This window comes from Pristiophorus japonicus, chromosome 4 (assembly GCF_044704955.1).
Source record: "Pristiophorus japonicus isolate sPriJap1 chromosome 4, sPriJap1.hap1, whole genome shotgun sequence".
Lineage (NCBI taxonomy): Eukaryota > Metazoa > Chordata > Chondrichthyes > Pristiophoridae > Pristiophorus > Pristiophorus japonicus.
The window spans coordinates 130,501,239-130,525,291 of NC_091980.1; the positions used below are offsets into that span (position 1 = coordinate 130,501,239).

The 24,053-nt window shown below is 44.5% G+C and overlaps 1 pseudogene; it reads left to right on the plus strand.

The window, feature by feature from the left end:
- Positions 1-7,046: 7,046 nt before the first annotated feature.
- LOC139262593 (ferritin heavy chain B-like) lies at positions 7,047-22,229 on the plus strand (annotated as a pseudogene).
- Positions 22,230-24,053: the final 1,824 nt, after the last annotated feature.

Sequence of the window (24,053 nt, forward strand, 5' to 3'; positions counted from 1 at the left end):
ATAGCTTCAACAGATCCTCTTCAGTTATGCAGGTCGTTCAGTAATGGGACTCACCACTGCTGCTTTAGGCTTGCTGTTAAGCTTTGTCGGCAGAAAAGCAATATCTCAGCACACTGAACTCTGGGCACTACAATTGGATGAGGAGGGAAAGCAACAGCTGTCATCAGCTTGCTGTCATAGCTTCAGTGCTTCGTGTGGATACCCTAGTCGTTCTTGGACAGCTTCTCTTCCGTCTGCTCCCCTAATGGTTGAATAACTTGCCAACACAACCTCCATTCAAACATGAATAAGGTATTGCAAGACTAACGATACTCCAACAACATTTAATACTTGGGGAAGGTGTAAATGTATTTAATTCCACAAAGCAAAAGGAACAAGATGTTAAACCCATTTCTGGCCACAATGCAGAAGTACTCAATTTATAAGCCCATCAATTTTTTTTTTTTTGTTAGTAATGAAATTCACAGTGGTACTATCACCCTGGATTCAATCTCCATTTCTCTCCTCCGTGGCTATGAGTGGATACAAATGGTATTGCTGCAGATCCAATAATCCAGTATTTACTAGTTATTTTTAGTAATTTAACTGTGTTGAGTGCAATTAAATAGCCATGTACAGACGTTGCAGGTTAATGTCTTGGCAACACTCAAGCGCCTTTTGGCTATCGATGTTACAAAATGTCATATATTGATGAGCCACAGTTCCACGAGTCGGCCTGGGTTTGCGTGCTGATGGGTTTGATAGCTTCATGTATCAACAAATCTCCAGCTCACTCGATGTGAAACTTTACAGGTGCTTGTGTTTTAAGAATTACTTACAATTTACAGCACAGGAAAAAGACCATTTGGGCCAACTGGGCCATGCTGTGGTTTATGTTCCATGTGAAACTTGTCCCACCCCACTTCATCTAGACCTATTAGCATATCCTTCTATTCCTTTCTCCTTGTGTTTATCTAGCTTTCCCTTAAATGCATCTATGCTCTTTGCATTCAGAGTTATTACTGCGGGTAGCTCAGTAAACGCAGCGCTGTTGCTGTGGATTTTCTGTTAAGCTGTGTGGGTAAAGAAGTGAGTAACAGCTATAAAGATCCGCAATGTTTGAACTCAAGGACAGCATTTATTGTCTGTCACTAATTGCCTCTGAGAAGGTGCTGGTCAGCCATCTTCTGGAACCGCTGCAGTCTTGTGGTGAAGGTACTCCAACAGTGCTTTTCGGGAGGAAGTTCCTGGATTTTGCCGCAGTGACGAAAAAGGAATGGTGATATATTTCCAAGTCAGGTTGGTGTGTAACGTGGAGGTGAACTTGCAGGCATTAGTATTCCCAAACTTCTGCTGCCCTTGTCCTTCTAATTGCTAGAGCTCGTGGGATGGCTTGTGCTGCTGAAAAAGCCTTGGCGAGTTGCTGCAGTGCATCTTGTCGATGGTACACACTGCAGCCATGGTGCACCGGTGGTGGAAGCAGTGAATGTGGAAGGTGGTGGATGGGATGCCAATCAAGTGGCCTGCTTTGTCCTGGATGGTGTCGAGCTTCTTGATGATTGCTGAAGCTGCACTCAGCCAGTCAAGTGGAGAGTATTCCACCACACACCTGACTTGTGCCTTGTCGATGCTGGAAAGACGTTAGGTGTCAGGAGGTGAGACACTCACCGCAAAATACCCAGCCTCTGGCCTGCTCTTATTACCACAGTATTTATGCAGCCGGGCTAGTTCAGTTTCTGATCAGCGATGACCCCCAGGGGTGAATGCTGGGGAATTCAGCGGCAGTGAATGTTAAGGGCAGGTGGTTAGACTCTCGTTTTTTGCAGATAGTCATTGCCTGGCACTTGTGTGATGCCATTGTTACTTGCCCATTATCAGCCCCACACTGAATGTCATCCAGGTCTTGCTGCATGTGGGCATGGACTGCTTCATTTTCTGATGTCTTGCAAATGGAACAGAACACTGTGTAATCATCAGCAAACATTCCCACTTCTGGCCTTTATGATGGAGGGAAGTTCATTGATGAAGCAGCTTAAGATAGCTGGGCCAAGGACACTGTCCTGAGGTATTCCTGCAGAGATGTCCTGGGACTGAGATGATTGACCTCCAACAACCACTTCCTCAGTGCTAGATATGAGTCCAGCTCATCGAGTGTTTTCTATATTCACATCGACTTCAATTTTGCAAGGGTTACTTGATGCCGCACTCCATCAGGTGCTGCCTTGCTGTGAAAGGTAGTCACTCTCACCTCACCTGTAATTCAGCTCCTTTGTACATGTTTGGACCAAGGCTGCAACGAGATCAGGAGCTGAGTGGTCCTGGCACAACCCAAACTGGGCATCGGTGAGCAGATTATTGTCGACAAAATCTTCCCTCACTTTGCTGATGATTGAGTGTAGACTGATGGGGTGGTAATTGGCCTAAATGGATTTGTCCTGCTTTTTCTGGACAGGACGTACCAGAGCAGTTTTTCACATTGTTGGGTAGATGCCAGTGTCTCTGTACTGGAACAGCTTGGCTCGAGGTGTGGCCATGAATTTACAGATTGTGGTGCAATACAATTCTGCAGTTGCTGATGACACAGTGCCTCATGGATGCCCAGTTTTGAGCTGCGAGATCTGTTTTGAATCTATTCCATTTAACACTGGTCAAACCACTCACCACAAAGGAGGGTGTCCTCAGTGTGAAGACAAGACTTTGTCTCCACAAGGACTGTATGGTGGTCACTGCTACCAATGCTATCATGGACAGATGAATCTGTGACAGGTAGATTGCTGTGGACAAGATCAGTAGGTTTTTCCCTTGTGTTGATTCTCTCACCATCTGTCGGAAGCCCAATCTGGATGCTATGTCCTTCCGGACTCAGCCCGCTTGCTCAGTGCTACCGAGCCCCTCTTGGTGATGGACATTGAAGCCGATTGCTATATCAGTGCTTCTTTCAAGTGGCCTTCAACATGGAGGTGTACTGATTCATCAGCTGAGCGCGGGTGGTAGGTGGTAATCAGCAGGAGTTTCCATGTCCAAGCTTGACCTAAACCCATGAGACTTGATAGGGTCCAGATTAAATGTTCAGGACTCCTACCGCTACTCCCTCCCGACTGTATACCACTGAGCCGCCACTTCTGGTGTGTCTGCCCTTCTGGTGGGACAGGACATACGCAGGGATGGTGAAGGAGGAATCTGGGACATTGGCTGAAAGGTATGATTCTGTGATTATGACTATGTCAGCTGTTGCTTGACTAACCTGTGGGACAGCTCTCCCCATTTAGGCACAAGATACCAGATGTTAGTGAGGAGGACTTTGCAGGGTCGACTGGGCTGGGTGTACCATTGTCATGTCAGAAGCCGGTACCGAGGTCAATGCCGGGTTGTCCATCCTCTTTTATTCTAATTAATGTTTCTCGGAACGGTTTGTTATAACTGATCGGCTTGCTAGGCCATTTCAGAGGGCAGTTAAGACTCAACCACATTGCTTTGGGTTTGGAGTCATATCAGCCACATTTCCTTCCTGAAGGACATTACTGAAGCAGATTGGTTTTTATGACAATTCAATAGCTCCCTGGGCAACATTACTGATACTAGCTTTTTATTCCAGATTTTAATTTAATTAACTGAATTTCAATTCCCCAAATGCCGTGGTGGGACTTTGGATCATTAGTCCAGGCCTCTGAATTACTCGTCCAGTAACATAACCACGATGTTACCGCACTCTTTGCATCTCTCAATGGCACTTTTGGAGTATAGATGTCACCACAATTCATACATTGATGAGTCACAATTCTACAAGTCATGTTGGGTTTTGCGTGCTGATGAGTTTCATGGCTTCATGTTTCAGATAAAACAAATTTTTCAGCTCACTCGATGTGAAAAACTTTACAGATGTCCTTGTTTTAAGAATTACATAGAATTTACAGCACAGAAAAAGGCCATTCAGCCTGGCAAATTGCAATGGTGAGCGGTCCTTCTTGAACGTAAAATGTATCAAGAATGAGGTGAGGAAACGAATGAGACAAGATCGATTTAATAGTCTTTCAATCATGAGCATGGAGAGCGAAGTACTGAGAGGACTTGACTTCACACACTAAGCCTCCTCCCAACTTCATTTAACCCTATCAGCATATCCTGCCAATCCTTCCTCCCTCATGTGTTTATCCAGCTTCACCTTAAACGCGTCTATGCTTTTTGTCTCAACTATTCCTTTTGATAGCGAGTTAAACATTCTGAACACTCTCTGAGTAAAGAAGTTTCTTTGAAGTCTCTCTTAGATTATTGATTCTAACTTTCTATATAATTCTATGGAGATCAGAACTTTGCACCATACTCCAAGTGTTGTCTAGCCAAGGTTCTATATAAACTTAACATGCTGCACAGGGATGTGGTTCAGTTCACCTCAACTGTGTTCTCCCTGTGGCCGAGGAGCTCCGTCCGGAGTCACAGTGTGTATTTCGTCCCCTACGGGTAACAACGGACATGATCTTTGCAGCACGCCAATTGCAGGAAAAATGCAGGGAGCTGAGCATTTATACATGGCATTTTTTGATCTTATAAAGGCCTTTGAGACTGTCGACCGTGAGGGCTTATGGAGCGTCCTCCCTCCATTTTGGATACCCCCAAAGGTTTATCAACATCCTTCGCCTGCTCCACGTCGACATGCGGGGTCAAACAGGGCTGCTTCATCGCTCCAACGCTTTTCTCAATCTTCCTCGCTGCCAACTCCACCTTACTGTCAACAAGCTTCCTGCTGGAGTGGAACTAAACTACAGAATTAGTGGGAAGCAGTTTAACCTATGCCCTCTCCAGACCAGGTCCAAGACCACCCAAACCTCTGTCGTTGAACTGCACTATGCGGACGACGCCTGCGTCTGCGCACATTCTGAGGCTGAACTCCTGGATTTAGTCGATGTAGTCACTGAGGCATATGAAATCATGGGCCTTGCACTTAACATCCATAAGGGAAAGTGCCTCCATCAGCCTGTCTTCGCCGCACAGCACGGCCCCCCAGACATCAAGATTCACGGCGTGGCTCTCGACAATGTGGACCACTTCCTATACCGTGGGAGCCTCCTGTCAACAAAGGCAGACATCGATGCGGAGATTCAATATCGCCTCCAGTGCGCCAGTGCAGCCTTCGGCTGCCTGAGGAAAGGAGTGTTCGAAGACCAGGCCCTCAAACCTACCACCAAGCTCACGCTCTACAGGACTGTAGTAATACCCACCCTACTGTATGGATCAGAGGCATGGACGACTTACAGAAGGCACATCTCGTCGCTGGAGATATATCACCAAAGATGCCTCCGTAAGATCCTGTAAATTCCCTGGGAGGACAGATGCACCAACATCAGTGTCCTCGCGCAGGCTAACATCCCCAGCATTGAAGCACTAACCACATGCGATCAGCTTTGCTGGACAGGCCACTTAGTCCACATGCCAGACATGAGACTCTCTAAGCAACTGCTCTATGTGGAACTCCTTTATGGCAAACGAGCCAAAGTTAAGCAGCGGAAACGTTACAAGGACACCCTCAAAACCTCTCTGATGAAGTGCGACAGCACCACTGATGCCTGGGAGACCCTGGCCGAAGTCCATCCTAGTTGGAAAAAGTCTATCCGGGAGGGCGTTGAGCTCTTCGAATCTCAACCCTGCGAGCGTGAAGAGGTCAGGCAGTGGAAGGAAGGTGTGGTATATCAGTGACACCCACCGCCTTCCTCCGACGAATATCTGTCCCATCTGTGACAGGGTCTGTGGCTTTCATGTTGGACTGTTCAGCCGCCAACGAACTCACTTTAGGAGTGAAAGCAAGTCTTCCTCGATGCTGAGTGACTGCCTATGATGATGGGTTCAGCTGCAGGTATTCCTCGCACTGAGCTCAGAACTGCGCCAATGGTTAACACTCATCTGTGCCTTTTTATCTCTAGAATTTACTATTTCAATGCTCTCCTGCTGGCCTTACATGCTCCATAAACTTAAGCTTATCCAAAACTCTGCTGCCCGTATCCTAACACACACCTAGTCCCACTCACCCATGACCCCTGTGCTTGTGGACCATCATTGGCTCCCGGTCTGACAGTGCCTCAAATTCAAGATTCTTATCCTTGTATTAAAATCCCACCATGGCCCTTCCCTCACCTCTTTTCACAGCACATTGATAATATCGGTGCTGTTTCCTGCTCTCACAATAAACTGGAACATTTAATTCACTATGTTCCCAATTTCCACCCTTCACTCACCTTCACATGGTCCATTTCTGTCACTTCACTTCCCTTTCTCGACTTCTCTGTCTATCGTCTCAGTCTATCAGACAAATATCCAATGAGTTGTTTGGATGTTGCTTCAAACCCGCAGATACCTGCAAATGATCAACCCACTGAACAATTCAGAACTATTTAAAAGACACTGACTCGCAAACAACAGAGCATTCAATGAATCATTCAAGGTGGCCATTAACTGGTCCAGGCAGAGCACGGTCGATGGGGTGTTCTCTCCGTCTGCCTGCCTCTCTTCTGCAGCTATATCCGTGCCCGGGTATCCCTGGATTGGGAGCACGCGGTGTCTGCCGGTATGCTTGAGGCTTTCCGTCATCGGAGGGCACCAGAGGGAGGGGAGCGCAGTGTGGATACAGGGAAATATTGTAAATTTTTTTAAGTTTTTATGTTAGTTTATTCCCCCTTATAAAGGGAGCAGTTATGGTTTAAGTGTTTCCGATAGCTGAATTCAACATTCCAATTAATTAGCCCAAAGAATAGAGAATCCAATTAAACCTGTGACTCTGGATATTTGAACTGTGTTTGAGGAAAGTTAGGACAATTGAGACCCTCATTGAGTTGTCAGCCAATGATGCTCATTCTTCAAAGATCTGACTGGCTCTGGGAGTCCATCTCCCTCCTTCCTTTACTTGATTGGTGCTCTGAGAAGATGCAACTTCTGATTGGGTATTGATGACTGTCACTCATCATCAAGAATGCCACACCCTGGATTATCCCTCAGTATAAATATAGGTGTTTGAGCTTGACAAAATGTTACCTTTGCACTTCTACAAAGTTTTTACTTTGGAAAAATAAAATATTAAGATGGCTTCTCAAGTGCGTCAGAATTACCACCAGGACTGTGAGGATGCTGTCAACAAGCAGATCGACATGGAGCTTTCTTTCTCCTATGTTTATCTCTCTATGGTGAGTTTTGTGTTTTTTGCCACTTTACAATGGAGACTATGCAATGTGAATTTATGAAATCCTGTGCTGGACACAGCTCACCTCTTGCTCTCTTTCTGTCCACCCCGCCCTGAATCTATGCTGTGAATTCACTTTTAAAGCTATAATATGATACAATTTATCTTTATCTTTATTTGTTAACAAATTCTCTCTGTTCCTTGTATCATCTGATTATCTTGATTCTTTCTTTTTCCTGGAATCTTGAGCTTGATTAAGTTTATTTGGAATACATTCTGCACACAATGCAAGGAGTTCAGAATTAGTATCCTCATTCTAAATCACTGTATGGATTGTCCTTACCTTGCTGGTTCAATGGGTGGTGTCATAAAAATAAATCTAGGCCATTTAGGAGGGAAGTCAGGAAGTATTCTTTCCTGCCAGTGTGGTGAAAATCTGAAACACTTTCTTTCCCAGCCATCCCTCACCTCCACAGGGGGAGGATGGGAGGAAAGTGTTACAAATGTTTCTGCTTTCCTCCTGTTCCTAGTGTTTCTAACCTCTTAATTTTAAGTACCAGATTGTATCCTTTCTTTCCTCTAACTTTTAGCACCAATAAAGCAAAAAGTTCATCACTTGTCTACAATGGACTCTTCCTTAACCCCTGTGATCTTCACCAAGCACCTCAAATTCTGAGGGGTTTTCATAACACTTTTTTTCTGTGGTCTCTGCTTCTCTGCTACTGTGCCAAATTAATGCTGCTTGTGGTAGTTTTAGTTCCTTGGCATGATTGTAGCCAGTATGTTAGCATAAATGTTTTCTCAGAAGAATCACTCAACACTCAGTCGGTTCCAATGCCAATGCGGCCTTTATTTTGGCATGCGGGGAGGAAGCCTCAGAACTGGATCCAGGCACTTCTCTCCGACGAACAAAGAAACTCATTGATATTTATGTTTTACAATAGTTCTTTAGTTACTCAGCCCACTTCGGCTGGTCACAATCCAATCATAACGATTATAGATTACATATAGGTTTCTTTAACCCAATAGAATTCCCCATATACCTTAGGGGCTGTATGTTCGGTTTGTCAGCTCTGGCTGATTAATGATCTCGTTGTGAGGCAGGTTCTCCCATTATCTCTGTTCCTCGTGGCTCGGCTGTGTGAATTCACTGATTATACCAGTGTACTATAATGGTTCATTATAATTATCTTGTATCCAAGGCATTCCTGGTAGTGGGCCTCACTAGGTCATTGCTTGGTCAGCCCCAGTTCATTACTTGACTAATTGAGTACCCATCATGCCTGGGCAGCCATTTTATGTGTGGCCACTTTAAACTTGAGTTTAGATATATTCAGCAGGTGCCTAATGCCGACAACAATTCCCTCCGCCCCCCCCCCCCCCCCCCCCCCCCCCTTAACTGACCGTCCTACTTTTAGATTTTGTGCACGGCCTGGTACTCCCTGCCTCAATGTGCTGGCGAGTCATGTGGTTTCAGGAGTCCCGGTTGCTTAAATCAAATTAACAAAGGCCAAATCCTCCTGCCCCTTTATTAGACAGGCTTGTTTAGTATTTGGGGACCGGACATGGGTCCCTCTTCGTCGTGCTTGGTGCCTGCATGCCTGGCAGGCCATTCTGCCCCATGTTAATTCTAAGATCAATTGTATCCCGACCAGTATATGACATTATTCGAATCCAAGGATGGATGTTCACATTTATTCCCCACTCCCAGACCTTTCTCCACCAACTCTGACTTTGTAAGTCTACTTCGATATCATCTTTCAGTACTTTGATTTTAGTTTGCAGTTAGTGGTAGAGCTTTACGGATTGACCCACCCTGAGCCTCAATTCTCGTAATACTTCGGTTAGATGTGGGATCGGGACCTGCTCTGGCTCGTCATAATCCTGCAAATGATCGTGGAGCTGATCGGTTACATCAATAACTTCAGGCTTCCGGTGCCTAACCTGGGTGATATGCGCTTGCCCGATTGTGACAGGTTGTAGCGGCGCAAAGCAAATGTTCGGCTGTGGTATCGGGCACTGCAGGTCATTATACCGGTATGAACGCTCTGTGGTAGAGACGCAGTATCTTCCCTTCCCTCTGTAGCCTACCCTCGCGAAGTGCCTGTGTGCGGGCACTATTTCTAGTACACACCCATCGGTTCGGTTAAACCCGTACTCGTCTAGCTCACCTCGGCCGACCGGGTGAGGGCATACTGCGATCTCCCCCTTTGCTTGCATTCTGTTAGGGAGATCCCGGTTTCTCCTCATCTCAGTCCCAAATGGCCGACCCCTTACCCTGAGACTGTGACTCCTGGTTCTAGACTCCCCAGTCCGGAGGGGAAACAGCCTCCCAGTATCTAAGCTGAATTATGTATGTCGCATGTCGTTTCGACGAACGGCGGATGTGCTGGTCAGATAGTAACGTATGGAGACATTTTTCCGTATTACTCCGATATTCTCTAGTTGGTACAGGGGGAACGGCCCTGAGTCCGGCGTGGCGATAGGGATCATCAGAACTATCCCTATCCCAGTATTGCTACCCATCTGGCAATCTGGAATTGCTGGGTGTACTCTGGTCAGTCCCTTCAGAGTACAATTATCCTTTGTCCCCATCTGCTTAGTCAACTGAGCTAAATGTGAACTGTCTATCCAATCGGGTACTTCCCCGCGTTGGATCTGGTTGAGATTGTGGCGGATCTGTCCCACCATCCACAGACCATAAGCGTGACAGAGTTGCCCCAGTCTTTGCTTTCCTGTATCTTCTTTTTCTCTATCAATGAGGTGATTGATGGTTTTGGCGTGAGCTTCCAGGACTCAGATGCCATCCAACTGGATTTTGGCACCCTCCTTTCCTAGGTTGTACATTGTACATTTTCCTTGACTCTTCTGTATAGTATTCTGGCATCTGTATGCCTGAAATATTGATCAGGACAGGCACAATTTCATGTTTAACATTATCATACAATAATTCCCCTTTGTTGTACATTACAATCCCATTTTCTGATCCCTTAGTAGTTATGGGACAAGGCAGTTCCTCGGGCAATGTAATGGTTCTTATGGGGCGCAGTGTCGGAGTGGCTGAGAAGCATACATACAATGATATTGCAGCTGACTCCACCTCCTCGTAGTACCCACACAGCCCCACTCTCTTTTTGCAGATGCCTGATTGCTGGGACTGTCCCGGAGGTGTGCAAATTATGCCGAAAGTACATTCATCGGGCCCTTTGATATCCCTCCGTTTAATGCAGCTGCTCCTTATACCCGTGGAGCACTGTACACATACCCGGTTCTTATTAGGATTCACTTGTAACCATGCATTAAAATAAGTCCTGTCCTTGCTCCAGTCCTTGGCTGCTGGGATGCACATTCCATCCGTTAAATTAAACGACTCCATAGTTCATGTAGTTTATTTCCTGAGTGCGCTGCAATCTGTTGGTATCATCCAGTGTTTGCGTGGGTCTTGAGGTTCCCAGTATCACGAGTCCCCAGAGTCGAAGTCACCACTGTGGTCCCATCTTGAGTGTTTTATCTGAAAATTTTAAACCGGTAGCATGGTTGTCACCAGGTGTTAGGTTCTGGTCTACTTGTGTCATTGTCACTCTGGAATCGGAGGTAAGGATTAGGTTAACCATATTCTTTATAGTCGTACCATCTCTATCACTTCATGTCCCTGTCTGGGCTGCTGTCGGTTTTGCGTATGAGCCTGCTGTGCTCGAGCCTGCGCGATGACCCATCTAAATATTATCCAAACTCCAATCAACACCAATGCTACCATTATTCCTCCAAACATCGCTGTCTGCTTTACCGTTGGGTTGGGTTTGTGGACTACACCTACCCACCGTGGGGTACATTGGCTCTATTGCCATAGGTGATGGTGCTATGGCTGTGCACTGCACTATCCATCTAGTCCTGTTTTTAAAACATCTCTTCCAGCCTGTTTATCTTAGCTTTTAACTCTTGACCAGCTAGTTCTGTTTTATTTTAATTCTGAATATTCCACCATTTCCTCTGTCAGGTGAGTCTTCTTTATTTTATTAAGAAATCCAAATTAATAATGTCCAGTATAAAACAGCTGTCAATGGAAAGGGTTAACTGCTTTACAGGTTTGTAAGAAAGCCTGATGTCATTACGTGACTTCATGTAATCATCCGAAAAAATTTTTTTTTCAAGTCTTTGTGCCTTAAACTTGCTTAGAAATTAGGAATCTGTTAAACAGCATAAATCATTAGTAACGTGGTCATCATAAAAAATCTTCTCATTGGGAAAGACAGCATTTTAGATTAAACTCCAATTTTTTCTTAACTTCTAATTCAAGTACTTGCCAAATAATTTTTTTTAAATTGATTTAAGACGAGACCACACATTTTTAATAGCTATTTTGTTTACTGAAATTCATTTTTTTATTTTTTTTATTTCTCTCAGCACAAAATGTAAACATCTGTGCCAGTTCCATTTTCTAAGAATTTAAAATTTCAGTAAGATTCTCTAATTCCCAGTTTTTTTCTTTCTGTGCTGAGTTCGCATAGCTTGGGTCTTTTCTCCTCGTTCTCTTCAAAACCCTCCTGCTTGTTTAGACTGTTCGGGACTTTTCTTGATAAACACTGTCCATTTTGGAAATCTTTTCAAAGTGCATTGAAACTTTCTCATAATTTAAAATCTTTATCGATGTAGAGTGTCTTTTACCTCTTCCAGTTTTTTCTTTTTCTAATTAAACCATTATCTTTTTCACAGCAAACATCAACCAGCATTTAGTAAGTTTAGTCTTTTTCCATCACAAACATTTTTTTTTTCAGCACTTATTTAGCACGTTACATCTTTTTTTTTCAGATCTCCTTTCTTCAAATTTAGGTTTTGTATTCTACACGGAGGGCTCGTGACTCCACAAATTTGTTAATTTAAAATCATTTGTTTACTTTCAAAGTGTCGTCTTTATCTTTTTCTTTGCTCCATGACTAGAATGGAGTCCAGCAATTAGGTTTCGAGGGCTGCTTTTTGTGATCTCAAAATGCTCCAATTTCAAAGTCGTTAAAATGTCTCTTCTAAACTGCTAAAGCTTGCTGTTTTCAACATTTTTCAAAAGTCCCTTTTACACCTTCGCAGATAGTTCGCCACTCGCCCAGGAGTTTGACCTGATCCCTGAAGGTATTTCTATATTGTTTCCAAACCTTTTAATTTTATATCTCATTTTTTCCTTTAAGAGATCAGATTTAATACAATTTTTTTTTTTTTAATCCACCTCAGTATTTTGCTGTGCCTTCTCTGAATATCTCAAAATCCTAATGTAAATCTTTATTTAAAACCTTTTTTGAGCTAGAATTTTTTTTTTAAAAGGCATTCTTTATCTCCTTCCTAGACTAAATTTATGTCTTTCAACCCAATGTAATCAATCATTGCATGTTTTCTTTTGACAAGTAAGTGAGCGTGTCAAATAAATTCTTTTTTTTAAACCACCGGGACCATGTATTTTTTATCTTTTGCTCAACAAACCTATCCTTTGTACATTTCCTAGCTCTGTAACTTATCATCCAAATAAATCCACACCTGTGTTTCTAACTTAAAATGTCTTAAAACTTCCCACATACAGGATAACACTACAAAGGGTTTAAAAAAAACTTTCACTCTGTTTAGAAAAGTGGGTGGAGCTAAAATAAACAGACACTTGCATTCCTCTTCCAACCAGGCTTTTGGAAACATGAAAACATAAAAAAATTCATTCGGCAGTCAAGAAATCACAAGGACGCAACAACATACATTCACAAGTCTCTCCATTCAACAAGCTTAATTTTTTTTTTTGGCCAGCTCTATTCTTGGATCCATACTTCACTTAAGATTAATAAAAAAAAAAAAAAAAAACCTGATAGTGATTATTTCTTACATGTTGATTTACTTCCTGTTTGTTTTACGTGGGCTCGCAGTATCAAAACTACAGCCTTTTCATTTTTGTCTTTCTTTTCCTTCTCCCACCATTCCGCTGGTCTGCTGGCAGGTCCTGAGGATCCCACCCTACTCGAATCATTTTCTCGATTTTGTTTTTCCGCCAGGTGGTGGGTAAGGGACCCTTCTGGTCCCCACTCGGTTATTTGTTTTATTGGCCATACCTGGGTAGGACTAGAACCATTAGGAATCTACTCTCGGAGGTCCGCTTTCTACCTAGCGTAACTTGTAGTAGACCGTCTCCTGGCTACTCTCAGGTCACAAGTTCTGCTGTTGCACAAACTTATTCAATTCTTAAAACGCGTTTAAGCAATTCCCGCAGTGCTCTACGTATCCTTAACGACTACCTACCACCGCTCTGCCCGTTGGTCAGACCCTGTTCACAGGTTTGGATTCCGTTAGCTGCTGTACACCGCTTGGTTCTACTCCGGGGTATATTTCAAATTACACTAATGGGTCTGGAAGATGTCTTTCAGTATCATGATCCCACGGTCCAAGTGTGTTCCCGGCACCTACTTAGTTCCTGGCTGCCACGTGGGACTAAAGTCCTCTTAATTCAGGCTCAGGCTAGGTGTTTGAGATATTGGACTGTCTCCTCATGTTTATCTTCCAGCATCCACCTTCCGCACCAGTTATAAAATTTTGTTTAAGGTATACACACCCGGTTTCTCCAAGAGCGCCACTGTTAGCGTGAATGTGTTCTCCCAAGAATCACAACACTGAGTCGGTTCCAACGCCAATGTGGCCTTTATTTTGCATGTTGGGAGGAAGCCTCACGACTGGATCCAGGCATTTCTCTCCGACGAATAAAGAAACTCATCGATATTTATATGTTTTACAATAGTGCTTTACAGTTAGCCCACTTTGGCTGGTCACAATCCAATCATAACGATTATAGATTACATATAGGTTTCTTTAACCCAATAGAATTCCCCATATACCTCAGGGGCTGTATGTTTGGTTTTGTCAGCTCGGGCTGATTAATGACCTCGTTATGTGAGGCAGGATCTCTCCTTATCTCTGTTCCTCGTGGCTCGGCTGTGTGAAGTCACTGATTATACCAGTGTACTATAATGGTTTGTTATAATTATCTTGTTTCCAAGGCATTCCTGGTAGTGGGCCTCACTAGGTCATTGCTCGGTCAGCCCCAGTTCATTACTTGACTAATTGAGTACCCATCATGCCTGGGCAGCCATTTTATGTGTGGCCACTTTAACCATATGAGTTTGGATATATTCAGCAGGTCCCTAATGCCTACAACACAGTAAAACTCAGCTAGCTTTTCTCTTTTTTTATATATACAATATGAATTCTGCACTGTGACTCGATCTCTAGTTTAGGAAGTTGCTTTGACTGCCAATACTGCCTCTCAATTAGCCTATACAAAATGTATTTGGGTTAATAAAGTAGTATTATTAGAGCATGCTACTGGTGACCAGGGTATAAATTTTGTGGCAACTCCTTCACTAATTTCCAGAGCCAAAATGAATATAGGGTGCCAAGATTAAGATTCCAGTTTTAAGCATGTTCAATCAAAGCTGAATTGGTGATTATGGAGTGATGCAGCACAGGAGGCCATTCAGCCCATTGTGCCTTGCTGAATGTTGGGTGGAGCGAAACAACTGTTTCCATAGCCTGCAAATTTTTCTAAATCACGCAAGAGGATGAGACTGGGGAATTAGTAATGGGCAACATAGAGATGGCAGAAAATCTGAACAAATATCTTGTATCTGTTTTGACAGTAGAGGACAGGAACAACATTCCAATGGTGGATAGTCAAGGGGCTATAGAGGGGAGGTACTTAATGCAGTAACAATCACCTGATGAGGTAGGACTCACTAAGATAATTGGGCTAAAGGCAGATAAATGGTCCTGAAGGCTTGCATCCTAGGGTCTTGAGAAGTAGCGGCAGGGATTGTGGATGCATTGGTTGTAATTTACCACAATTCCCTGGATTCTGGGGAGGTCCCAGCAGATTGGAAAGATGCAAATGTAATGCCCCTATTTTTTTTATTTTGAAAAGTCGGAAACTATAGACCAGTTTGCCTAATATCTGATTGGAAAAATGTTGGCGTCCATTATTAACATAGCAGCAGGGACATTTGGAAAAGCAAAATTTGATCAGGTAGAGTCTGCATGGATTTATGAAGGGGAAGTCGTGTTTGATATATTTGCTGGCATTCTTTGAGGATGTAACGAACGGGTTGATGGTGAACCAGTGGCTGTGGTGTATTTGGACTTCCAGAATGCATTTGACAAGGTGCCACAAAATTACTGCACAAGATGAAAGTTCACAGGCTTTGGGGGTAATATACTAGCATGGATAGAGGATTGGCTAAAGAACAGAGTCGGGAAAAATGGTTCATTCTTTGGTTGGCAACCAGTATCTAGTAGAGTGCTGCAGGGATCAGTGCTGGGACCACAACTATTTACAATCTATATATATATATTACACTCTGTCCCTCCATCCAAGTCTGTAACGTAGCCTAGTTTGTTCCTCCCAACTTTGTCAGTAATGTGTGAGAACACACATCTGCAAAAGGACATAGGCAGGCTAAGTGAGTGGGCAAAAATTTGACTGTTGGAAAGTGAGGTCATGCACTTTAGCAGAAAAAAAAATCAGAGCAAATTTTTATTTTAAATGAAGCAAGATTGCAAAGTGCCACAGTACAGCGGAGTGGAGTGGAGTTATTGAAATGTATAAGATTGAGGGGGCTTGACTGCGTGGATACAGAGAGGATGTTCCCGCTGATGGGGGAGACTACAACTAGAGGCATGATCTTAGAATAAGGGGCTGCCCATATAGAACTGAGAAAGTTCTTAAGGGTTGTCAATCTGTGGAATTTGCTGAGCTGTGGAAAGCTGAGACATTGAATAAATTTAAGACTGTAATACAGTTTCTTAAATGCTAAGGGATTATGAGGGGATAAGTCCATGATCAGATCATCCATAATATTAAATGGTGGAACAGGCTCTGAGCTGTGTGATCTACTCCTGTTCATATTTCTCATAAGTTTCCCTATGGCTGGAGCTGAAATTATCCAATGTCTTTACCAGGTTAGTTGAGTAGGTGCTAGTTTCCATAACTATACATTCAAGTTCAGTGAGACTGAGCCCTTAAAGCAAGAAAAATGAGTTTGACTTCATGTACAGTGCCCATGATGATGGGTGTGCCATGGAATAATCAACTTCTCTTCTGACCCCTTCGCAGTCCTTCTACTTTGACCGGGATGATGTTGCCCTGCGTCACTTTGCTGAGTTCTTCAAGGAGCAGTCACATGAGGAACGTGAGCATGCTGAGAAACTGATGGAATTCCAGAATCGGCGTGGAGGCCGAATCATCTAGGCAGACATCAAGGTTTGGCTCCATAAACGAGGGCCCTTCTGTTTGGTTCCCCTTAGATTGATTGTTCACAATACATTGTAAAGCAGTAGGTTCCAATTTACAGCACAGGAAGCAGCCATTTGGACAAACTGGTCCATGCTGGTGATCAGCTTCAGATGTCGTCCTCCCACCTTGCTTTATCCAGCAACATATCGTTCTATTCCTTTTTCCCTCATGTACTTATTTAGTTTCCCCTCAAATACATTTATGCTATTCACCTCATAAATTTGACACCGGTAGTTGACTTAATGCAGTAATTCAATATTCTAACACATTGGTTCATGGTAACCTAGACTTCTGATTGCAATTTTTCCATCCCTAATTTCCTTCAATACTGTCCTATTTCCAAACCTGTTATTGCTTGTACTATTACATATGTGCCACCAGAGGGCACTGCAGTCAGACTTGCAGCTGACCTGTACAGGTGTGCCAGGCCCAGTATAAAAGGCAGGCCAACAGGTGTGATCCTCACCATGGAGTTCCATTATGTAAAATCCTGTCCCCTCAGTACAGCTTCTCACAAGGCAAGTAGTGAAGTCAAGGTCACTCTGGACCTGCACCTTTATTTCACAGCTCTGGAATGCTGCACTTGTCTGAGACCTGTCCTTGTATAACCTGTCTCTCGCAAGTGCACCCCTGGTGGTCAGGTATGCTGGTTCTTACAGGTCATATCTTAGTCATGTATAGTATGTTCGGATAGTTATATATAATGTAAGATACATGACATCACCCTCCCCCAAGGTCTTATTTTCTTTATAGGTTCAGTCTCATGTGGAGCGTTTGAGTTGTGGTTCAGTTGTTTGCCTTGGTGTCTGTATCTTTGGGTGTGGTTGCTGGTACTTCACCAGGGCTGTCTGTTGCAATTGTGCTTTCCTCAGGTTGTTCCCTCTCTGTCCACCAGATGTGATGCAAGTTCCACATTGTAGTCTGCCTCTGGTTCTGCAGTGTTGTTGGTAAATCTGCTTTTTACTTGGTCTACATGCATCTGGCAGGTTTTGCCATTGTCCACTTGTACTACCAGTAGCCTGTTTCCTTCCTTGCCCATTACTGTCCCTGCAAGCCATTTGGGACCCCTGCCATAGTTTAGTACAATCACTTTGTCCCCTATCTCATTCCATCTCCCCCTCGAATTTCTGTCATGGTACTCGGTCAGCTTACAGCGCTTTGCCTCAAGGATTTCGTGATGTCTGGGAGGATTAATGAGAGCCTTGTTTTTAAAAGTCCATTTCATCAACAGTTGCATGGGGGATCCCAGTCAGTGAGTGCGGACAAGATCTGTATGCCAGCAGCAGATGTCGCAACAGGCTACCCTGCAGTGTGGGACCTTGGATATTAAGCATGCCTTGTTTAATGATTTGCATTGCTCTCTCCACCTGGCCTTTGGAGGCTGGCTTGAACGGTGCTGTCTTGACGTGATTTATGCCGTGGTCAATTATAAAACCTTGGAATTCTGCGCTGGTGAAGCACGGACCATTGTCACTGACCAATATGTCAGGGATTCCGTGCATTGCAAACATGGTTGCGAGGCTCTCCAGTGGTGGAGGTTGTGCTCGAGTTTAAAATGGTGCATTCAATCCACTTTGAAAATGCATCTACAACTACAAGGAACATTTTGCCCATGAATGGGCCCGCATAGTCTACGTACACCTGTGACCATGGTTTGGTAGGCCAGGGGCTCAGGGGAGCCTCCCTGGGGGCATTGCTGAGTTGGGAACAAATGGTGCACCTTCGGATGCAGAGCTCCAAGTCTGCATCAATACCAGCCCACCAGACGTGGGATCTGGCTGTGGCCTTCATAACGATCCCTGGGTGCTCGCGGTGGAGCTCCCGGACAAATGCCTCTCTGCCTCGCAGAGGCATGACTACTCAGCTGCCTCACATCAGGCAGTCTGCTTGTAGTGATAGCTCATGCATGCACCTGTGAAAGGGTTTTAATTCCTCGGAGCAGGCATTGCGAGCCTCTGCCCAGTCACCGGTTAGGACATATCTTTTTACTAAGGATAATGTGGGGTCGCTGTCCGTCGAGGCTCTGATTTGGAAAGCTGTCATGGGCGAACCTGTGGACTCAAAGGCATTGATTGCCTTGACAATCTCTCAGTCCTGTTCGAGAGAGCCTTCTGTGGTCACCAGGGGTAGCCTGCTGAGCACGTCGGCACAGTTGTCTGTGCCTTATGGTATAGTCGTAGGACGCCAGTATGAGTGGCCACTGTTGAATTCGTGCTGAGGTGTTGGCGTTTATTGCCTTGCTCTTGGATAGGAGGGACGTGAGGGGCTTGTGGTCGGTTCCTAACGCGAACTTGGCCCCGAAAAGGTATTGGTCTATCTTTTTGACACCGTACATGCACGCGAGCACCTCCTTCTCTACCATTCCGTACCCGTGCTCCACCCGCAAAAGTGACCTGGAGACATAAGCTATGGGTTGTAATTTGCCTGCACTATTGACCTGTTGCAAAACGCACCCAACCCCAATAGCTGATGCATCGCATGTGAGAACTAACTTTTTACTTGCGTCAGAGAAAGTCAAAACACTGTTGGAACACAGAAGGTTGTGTGCCTTATTGAAGGCAAGTTCCTGGGCATCCCCCCAAAACTTATCGCACCCCTTCCTGAATAGCATGTGGAGAGGCTCCAGCAGCATGCTCAAGTTCTGCATAAAGTTCCCAAAATAATTGAGTAGCCAGAGAAAGGCGTGCAGTTCTGAGACATTCCAGGGCCTGGGTGCCAGGCGAATTGCTTCTGTATTGGACTCTGTGTTGGGCGGATTCCAGCAGCGGCCTAATCCTTCTGCCCAAAAATTCAACCTCGGGTGAGAAACAGGCACTTTGATTTCTTGACTCGTCTGCCTACCCGATCCAACCGCTTTAGTACTTCCTCCAAATTACGGAGATGGGAGTCGGTGTCCCTGCCAGTGATAAGTATGTCTTGAAATACAACCGTCCTTGGGATGGACTTGAGCAGACTCTCCCTGTTGCGTTGGAATATGGCAGCTGCTGACCTGATGCCAAATGGGCATCGATTGTACATGAAAAGGCCTCTGTGTTGATGGTGGTGAGTAGCTTGGATTCCTCGGTCAATTCTTGTCATACGCAGATGAGGTCTAGTTTTGAGAAGTTTACCTCCAGCCAATGTGGCAAATAAGTCCTCTGCTCTGGGCAGCAGGTACTGGTCCTGTTGGGAGACTCTGTTCATGGTCGACTTGTAGTCCCCACAGATTCGTATGGATCCATCAGGCTTCATGACTGGGACAATGGGACTTGCCCAGTCACTAAATTCCACAGGTGATATAATGCCTTCCTGCAGAAGCCTGTCGAGTTCGTGTTCCATCTTTTCCCTCATCACATAGGGTACAGCTCTGGCCTTGTGATGGACAGGTCTAGCATCCTGTGTAATGTAAATTTTGACTTTGGCCCCTTTGAAAGTGCCCACACCTGGCTGAAAGATATTCAAATCACTTTATAACTGTTGAGCAGGAGGTCCGTCCCTCTAATGATATGGCATGGACATCATCCCATTTCCAGTTTAGTTTTGCCAGCCAGCTTCTCCCCAGCATTGCAGGGGAGTCTCTGGGGACAATCCACAGGGGAAGTTTGTTCACTGTCTTTGTGTGTGACAGAGCATGCTGCTGCCAAGGACTGGTATGATTTCTTTGGTGTAGGTCCTTAGTTTGGTGTCAAACCTTGAGTTTTGGTCTGTCTCTTTTTTTAAGCGGCCACAGTTGTTGAAATTGTTGAGCACACGTGAGATTGATTCGCTCCTGTATCCAGCTCCATGTTGACAGGTATTCTGTTGAGTAGGACCCTCATCATTATAGGAGGCATCCTGTTGTAGGAGCAGCAGCCATTGATCGCGTTGACCCGCTGCACATCGGTGTCCCAGGTACTGTCCCTCCTTCTTCTGGTCCGCTTTCCGACCCATACGATTCGTATATCGGCCAAGCTGGTGTTTTTTTTGCACATGCTGGCCAAATGCCCTATATATTCACAGTTCCTGCAAACAGCCTGCTGAAATCGACAACCCCTTGACGAGTGCTCCCCTCCAGCACAGACCGCTTCCATTGTTCCCAAAGAATGAGCTGTCTGGCTGATCTCTTGAACTTCTCCTCAGTTTGTAGTTGATTGCTTGCATTGTGGGTTGATGAGGTGTGAATGGCTGTTCCTGTGGCCCTTGATGGTTTCTGGCGCCGCTGCCTGCTGTCGAGAGCCTGTTCTCCCGGTTTTGTCTGTGTGGGGGTAGCAGCTTGTTTACTGCTGTGACCACCACCTTCCGATATTTTGTTAGTTGTCGTACCTGCATTTTAAATCAACCTCGTTTCTTGCCCCTACCAAGAATGTCTGCAACCAGTGCTGCTGCCTCTAAGGTCAGGTTCTTGGTCTCTGAGCTTTCAGAGTATGCCTGCATGGCCTATTCCTTCAATGAAAGTCTCTCTCTCAGCATTTCTCTCCTCAGTTCATCTGAGAACTCACATAAATGAGCCAACCTCTGAAGTTCCACCATGAAGTCGGGTATGCTCTGGCCCACATAGCATCTGTAGTTGTAGAACCTGTGTCCGGCCATGTGTAGGCTGCTCGCTGGCTTCAGGTGGTCTCTTACCAGTGTGCTCAATTCTTCAAATGACTTGCTGCTTTCACGGGTGCTAGCAGATCCTTCATAAAAGCGTATGTTTTCGAGCCACAGCTGGTCAAGAGATGGGCTCTTTTCTGGTTTGTCATCTCCTAACCAGTCTTTGGTTACAAGGCATTGCTGGACCCTTTCTGTAAATTCCTCCCAATTGTCTCCAGCATTGTACTTTTCATCTGATCTGTTTGCCATTCTGTGGATTCTGTAATCCTGTAACTTATCACCACTAAAGTCCTGTCCCCTCAGTACAGACTCACACAAGGCATGTTGTGAAGTCCAGGTCACTCTGGACCTGGACCTTTATTTCACAGCTCTGGAATGCTGCACTTGCCTGAGACCTGTCCTTGTATACCTGTCTCTTGCAAGTGCACCCCTGGTGCTAAGGTATGCTGGTGGTTACAGGTCATATCTTATTATTCATGTATAGCATGTTAGGATAGTTATATATAATGTAAGATACATGACACATAAAATAGACTATGGTCACTACAGTTAAAGTACAATACATTGCCTCGTGGAGTCATTATCAGAGCATCTAAAGACAAAAAATACTTGTTTGTTTAATCTGACTTTCCTCTTCAGAAAGCAGAGCAGGATGAGTGGAGCAATGGCCTGGAGGCCATGCAGAGAGCTCTGCAGATGGAGATGAATGTGAACCAGAGTCTGTTGGATTTGCACAAACTCTCCACTGGGAGCACTGACCCTCATGTAAGTTCCTAATTCTTCAATGTGGGCTTTTGGGTAAGTTGCTGTCCTTGAACTTAATTTAAAAAGATCTCTCTGCCCAATAGCTTTGTGTTGGTCTATATTTTGGGGTAGATATTGTAAATGTGTCTGATCCCAGAACATTTTTGTAAAGCAAGTTTTCATCTAAATGATGCAGTAATTGCACCACTTAACTATCCTCGAGTCCAAGAGGACTAAAATTCAAACTCAAGCAGTAAGCTCCAATGCTCCTTGATATCTGCTACTGGCCATAACTCCTTTCTGTTTCTCCTTCAGTTGTGTGACTTCCTGGAGACCCACTACTTGGATGAACAAGTGAAGATGATCAAGAAGCTTGGAGATCACATCACCAACCTGAAGAGACTGGGAGCCCCTGAGAATGGCCTGGGAGAGTACTTGTTTGACAAGCACACCCTAGGGGAGAGTGATTTAAGCTTCTGATCAGTACTCGTGTTTATACAATGTGTGTGATACTCTGTCCTACATAGAATGGTGGCTTTGTACAGGCTGAGACCTGGGCTCTTGATGTGAAATGTAATCAACTGTAAATAAAATGTTCAATATTGAGCTGGGTTTTATCTCTTTGCAAGTTACTGGTTGCTTATTTTCCATTTACCATAACTTGCAGCACAAGTATTGCACTCGGTTATGCAACAATCATACATTGGCCTCCTGTGCTGTAACCACTCAGCCTGTTGAGCCTCTGCTGGCTCTCCAAGAGCACTTCAGCTCGTCCTACTCCCTTGCATTTTCCCTGTAGCCCTGCAATGTTTTTCCTTCATGGACTTGTTCAATCCTATGATTGAAACTGACTTCACCACCCCCTCGGGCAGTGCAATCCAGATATTATCCACTCACTGCATAAATTTTTATCCTCATGTCAGCTGTAGTTCTTCTGCCAATTGACTTAAATTTGTGTCTGCTGGTTCTCGTCCCTGCTGCCAGTGCAAACAGTCCTATAATTTTTCACTTTGCTGGAATAATTTCAATATATTGACATTTATATTCACAAAAACATAAATCGGAGCAGTAGTAACCCATTTGGTCATGTGAAGCCTGCACCGCCATTCAATATGATCATTACTGATCCTTTACCACCACCATGTTCATGCTTTTACCCCATAGCCCTTGATGCCTATTGTATCAAGATATCTCACATCCTTCTTAAATATATTCAGCAATTGGGCTCCACTGCCTTCTGTCGCCAACAGTTCCTCAGCTTCCCCATCCTGAGTGAAAACATTTCTCATCTCAGCGCTAAATTTCCTACCCCGTATCCTGAGCCTGTGACCTTTTGTTCTCAACTTCCCAGCCAGGAGGTACTTCCTCCCCACATCCAGTCTCCAAACCAGTCCAAATTTTATGATTCATTAAGATCCCCTTTCACTCTTCTGGTGAATACAGGCCTGGTCAACCCATTCTCTCTTCACACGACAATCTTTCCATCCAAGGAATCAGTCTGGTGGAACTTCGCTGCGCTCTTTCTTGGTTAAAGAGACCCAAAACTGTGCAAAATACACCAGGTGTCATTTCACCAAGGCTGTGTATAATTGTTGTAAGACATCCTTGCTCCTGTACAGTGGAAAAAAAATTGTAAATATTACATTTGGTTTCTTCCTCCTCCAAATCTATTTATATACGTGACAAGCTGGGGCCCAAGCACTGATCCCTGTGGTATCCCACTCGTCACTGCCCACCACCCAGGAAAAGACCTGTTTATTCCGACTCTGTTTTCTATCAATTAACCAATTTTCAATCCATGGCAGTATATTACCCCCAATCCCATGTGCTTTAATTTTGCTCACTAACCTCTTGTGGGACTTTATCAAAGGCCTTCTGACAATCCAAATACACTACATCCACTCGTTCTCCCTTATCTAATCTGTTACATCCTCAAAAAAAACTCCAGTAGGTTTGACAAACACCATTTTCATTTCATAAATCCATATTGACTTTGTCTAATCGTGTTGATATTGTCTCAGTGTCCCTTTATCACATTCTACTAATGTTAGGCTAACCGGGCTGCAGTTACCTGTTTCTTTCTCCTCCCTTTTTAAAGAGTGGGGTTATATTTGCCACACTCCATTCTGCGGCAACAGTACCATAATCTGTAGAATGCATCCACTATTTCCATAGCTACCACTTTTAGTACTCTGGGATGCAGATTATCAGGCCCTGGGAATTTATCAGATTTCAGTCCCATTAGTTTCTCCAGCACTATTTTCTTACTAATAATCATTCCCTTTAATTTCTCTTGCTCACTCG